Consider the following 5,637-nt stretch of genomic DNA (forward strand, 5'->3'; position numbering starts at 1 on the left):
CTCTCTCTCTCTCTCTCTCTATATATATATATATATATATATATATATATATATATATATATATATATATATATATATATATATATATATATATATATATATATATATATATATATATATATATATATATATATATATATTATATAAAATATATATATATATATATATATATATATATATATACACGTATATATATATATCTCTCACTTATAACTCTCTCTCTCTCTCTCTCTCTCTCTCTGTCGAAATATATCAGTCTCTAATAATCCTTCCTGTCCAACTAAGTATGAATGAAGGTAAATAATACCATGAAGCCGTAAGTATTACATGAAGGCAGTGCTGTTCGAAACACTATTTGAGCAATATAACCGAATTTCACCCTTCCCCCATAACTCACCCAAAGGAAGATAAAGAAATATAAAAAGAATAAAAGGTTAAAAAAAAAAAGGATAAAAAGCTTTTCTGAGAAGGGCATCCTCCTCGTGAATCATCCTTTCGATCGCGCGCAGGATGTAAATAAAGGATGTTCATTCGAATTTGTTTCTTCCATTACAATAAAAAGTCCAATGCAAACAAGGAAAGCGAAAAAAAAAAAAGGGGGTTATTGATCATGATACATTCCCCACCATCCAACGCTCTTCATTTGTTATTGTTGACAATCGATCTCGCGGGCCTGCGACGGACCAATCAGCGGCCAGAATGTCGCTTGAGTGTTATGATTCGGCCACTTTGCAGGCGATGATTGGTCAGACGGACGCTTGACGAGGTTGCCAACCAATTTCCTGACCGAATAATTCGACAGCGTTCTTAGGAAAGGTTTGAATAGCGCTTGTAATTGGATAATTGTATCGAAAACTGTTGACACAGCCGGTTAGATAGGGTGGCCGAAGAGAAAGGGGGTTAGTCGTGTTGTGATAGCGCGGAACCGCTCGAGTCGACGGTAAATAATAGCGGTCCTCCCCCTCGCAAAACCCCCCCCGGAGCACTTTCGCCTTTGCGACGGCCGTCGATAAGGATCGTCGTCGGCGATAAATGCGACGATCAATTGTGACTGCCATTGATCACAAAAACTAAATGGGGGTCTCATCTCAACCATTACAGTCTATTGGGGAGCGATGATGATGCTGGCAGTGCGGACTTAATTTCTGCCTGCGCCACCGACGCCGCCTCTTCCCTCAATGCTTCGTCGGGTTCCATAATGGAAGAGGCGGCTCCCGGGGACCGTTCGCTCTCAGCGCCGAGTTAACGTAATCAAACGGGACGAGAGAGTGGCATAACGATGTGATGAATCCCCCAACGAGCCATTATCATAATAAGAATGATACACAGCTCGGTCCAACTTAACTCGTTAGATACATAATGACATAATGAGCAGGAGAGGCGACGAGATGCCTTCGGGGAAGAACAACGCACACCACCAGTAGCTACTTAACGCATCGATTTTCGTCTTGTTTTTATTTTTCTTCTCTTCTGCTATTAATGGGAATTTAGGGTTGCGGGGTTTGTGGCTGGGCGGTGGGGACGGTGTATCGGGAGATGGGGGCTAAGGCGGGTATGTTAAATGATTACTCATGTATCTCAACTGTTATATTCTTTGCCAATCAATTCTCCGAGGAGAGTGTAAGCACTCGTGCCGGCTCCAACCCCGGGGTGCGAGCGTAGCTTAAAATTTTCTACCGCGGCGCTGAACCTTGCAACAGACCGTAGCGATATGATGTAAGCGGCAATTTGTCCATACGAGACCTTGAATTTTACAGAGTGGGAAATTGATATTAATGATAATTTTTGTGCAAGGCAATGTATAATTACAGGATGTCGAAGCAACAGAGATGACTAAATAAAATAGATAAAAACAAAGATTGAGCATTCACACTCATAACTGTACTGATAATAATAATACCAAAATATTACTAACGATAATAATAGTAATGAAAATAAAAAAGGATAACAATAGTAGCCTAATATTTTATAGTTCATGGAGTATACATAGATTAATAGCGACAGCTTATGCTAACAGAACTCTGGCTTTGTTGTCTATTTTATTTCTTGAGATTGTTTCTTAAACATCCAAAAATATAAGTTGTATTAATATATTTCCCAAATGTATCTGCAAAAACTGTTCATGAATACTCTGATAATAACAACAAAACAACCACCAAACCAACAACAAAAATAATAGTGATAAAAATGAATGGCACACCAGTGATAACAGCAACAAAGTGACAATTTCAAATTACATTTGGAATTAAGCATTATTTGACAGGTCAATTTTGCGTTCGCGTTAGTCTCTTGACATCTTATACGGATTCCATTATCGGTATCTTTACATCTCCCTACTGTGAACTTTGCCCGTCGAGTTAATTATCAGAATCCTATAGTTATTATTCGTAGCATATATTTTTCCCATTTCCTTGCCCTTACTTTAGTTATCAAAAACTTCGATTACTTACTCTTATTATGATTATCCTTCAGCAGCGATAGCTTTACCCGTGGTTACCTTCTTGTGCAAACCAACTATGTTTCGCTTATTTTTTTTTGCATTTTGTTCTGTTTTTTTTATATATACTATACTTTCATATGGCCATAAGCAAGTATAGCAAAGTATACTTTTATTAATGCTGTCATCATTTCAGATTGCGCAGTTGAAGCTATCATGTTAACCAATACAGTAATTGCAGTTGACTCACCCAGAAAGAAATTGGGGAGAAGTCAGGTGCAGCGGAAGAAATTTGCTGCGATAACGATAATTTCCTCTGCGACAACAAAGGTTCCGTAGTACTGCTTCGTTCACCTTGATCAATATCTTACTAATAAACGTAAGTGGGAGAGTTGGTTTAACCCCGATGTCATATTAAACGACCATACTCCAAGGCCGTTTAATTCCTGGCCCTCATGAACCTTTACTTTTATTATCATTATGATTAAAAAGAAAATCGGAAAAAGGCAGATTTTAATCGTGTGAACGCTACTGAGGAGTTTTTCTGATTTTTACATATCGTGTAACTTGAAGCCACCCTGGAGAATTTGCAGCTGTGAGCAGGACCCACAAGACTTGGTGGGTCCTGGCTTTGAAATTCCAGCACTGGATAAAGGGATCGTTTCTCTCTACCCTTATTTATTTATCTATAAAATTCGGTCTACTTCTTCCATAATAATAATTAATAATTTTAAAACAATATTCACATATGTGTGCTGACCACACGTTCCGCCACATGGAAATGCTTCATTAGAGTCTAGCATTTAGTTTATATATACTAAGCATTCATTAAAAAAAATAGATATTTGCATTGCCGTATACATGATTTTGAAAAACTCTCTTCAAGTACCAACCGATATACAAATTCTTGTGGCTTTCTGAGCGTTAATGGGACACAATAAGGCCAAACAAGTGAGTATATCAGCCACGGTCATTCGTAAGCACAAAGCCTCTGACTCGTAATTTAATTATTCATTATTCACTTTATGGTGTGTATTCTAAATACTTCATTTTGTGAGCACGGTATATGTAAGTAACCTTTATCCCTAACCTCGATAAAAGAGAGATTTCGAATTAACTGTCAGATAGTAAGAACACCACTGAATTATTCCAACATTAAAGAACGAAGAAATAACCAAACCATCATTCACAGCGCAATCATAACTATACCTTTAATATCTCTTTGTGCGTTTTATAGATATCTTCCATTTTCATTACTGGGCTACACTGTTATTGCTGGAAGTCTCCTGGCTCTATTGATGTGAATTTTTCCTCAGTAAATCTAACTGAACCCCAGAAATCACCCACGGAGGAGTATCCATTATACCTTTAATGTATTCATATCGGTAGTGTTTTTACGGGGTGAAGTGATCTCAGGATTTTTTTTTTAGCCAGAATGTCTTTCAGTTATCGATTCATATTTAATGTATTTGTTCGCTTTTCTTACACAAATAATATCTTCTTCGTATCTTGTAACACTGATTAACTCAGCCTTTATAGTTGGGTGGAAGTATCCACCTTTGTCTGGGCTTCTTTCTTACCTGTCCATTAAATGTCTTTGTCTCTTGTGACAGAGATATTGCAGTCTGGTTCTGCAGTTCCGATTGGTTATGATTACGTTGAGCTTTGACAAAACTCTGTAATATTTTTTCGTTTATTTCAAAAGCTTCCATTTTAAAGACCTGCGTCAGATTACGTGAAGCCAAACTATCGTGTGAATACCCGAAGCTGCCCTCTCAAGGAAATGGTCTCGTAATGGAACAAACCTTCGAAGTTAATTTTTACGAAATGTTTGTTTCATTGTTTATTTGTTTGCTTTTATTGTCATTATGATAACTCATAAAGTCTGCATCGAATCATGACGAGATTCATGAGATATTTTACATCACAGAAAAAGGAAGAAGTCACTAAATCTTAACCTTCTTAATATTAGATCTAGGACCATTTCTTGCGGTAGCATCTTGAATTATGCCTTATAAAGATAGGAAGAAAGCAAGCAGAATTAAGATGCAGATATCAGAGAAGAAAATCAACACGACCTTCAAAAGATAACTAACAGTTTTGTGCATGTACGCCGCGGTTCATCCCATTTTCCCTAAAATAATACTATTGTCATGCTCTTTTTTTCATTTTTCTGGTCATATTCATTCATTTTTCAGAAAGGATTATTATTATTATTATTATTATTATTATTATTATTATTATTATTATTATTATTATTATTATTATTATTATTATCCATATACATAAGAGCCATAGATCATTCTCATTTGAACCCACTGCAATGAATCACGTATAGGGAGTAACGGGAAATTTAAAAGATAAAAAAGTCACCCAACATTTTTAACTACCTTCGTTTGCATTGACGTAAATAAAAAAACGAAAGTGTCAGTAATCACGTCACTTCCTTGCGCAGCTAAGCGCAAGAGGACCTGAGAATAATCTCTGTACCTGGTAGTCTTCGTTGTAAGCAAAGAATATTACTCTGCAAATAGTTTGTGTGTGAAAATGTGTATATGACAGATGATAGAATCACAAATTCCATTCCTTGTGTTCTTCTCTTATCGAGTATGATATTGATAATAACAACGGTAATGACGAAATGTGGTTATAAACGATATTATTATTATTTTTATTATTATTATTATTATTATTATTATTATTATTATTATTATTATTATTATTAATTATTATTTTTGCTTATTAGTACCTCATTCCTTGATAAATGCAATAAAGCACCTATAAATGATAATGATATGATAACGATGAGAACTATCATTACTTACTTTGCTACCATTTCCGTTAGCACTGAAATGCCTTAATCATGTACAAATGTAGGCTACTACTAATACGGCTACTACTATCAGTATCATCCTTATTTGTCTACTACTCGCCGCTTCCGTCCGCATCCAGTCACAAGAGGAAGCGAAAAAGGACTCCCTCCCTCCGCCCTCGCGCCCTCATTCCCATACAAATAATCCTTTATTCCACGCATTCCCATTTCCCCTCATTGACGCTTCTCCCTTACAAAAGCAAGTCAGCTGATACCGAGGTGTCGTGGGCACGTCATCGCGCATTGTAGCGCTGTTGACTTTTCCCCGTCGAGTTCTCGCACATAACATGACACTTCCCAGCGGCGGGTCCTTTGTGGGAGAATGTGC

The sequence above is a fragment of the Macrobrachium rosenbergii genome, chromosome 44, assembly GCF_040412425.1.
Source record: "Macrobrachium rosenbergii isolate ZJJX-2024 chromosome 44, ASM4041242v1, whole genome shotgun sequence".
In the NCBI taxonomy this organism is placed as follows: domain Eukaryota; kingdom Metazoa; phylum Arthropoda; class Malacostraca; order Decapoda; family Palaemonidae; genus Macrobrachium; species Macrobrachium rosenbergii.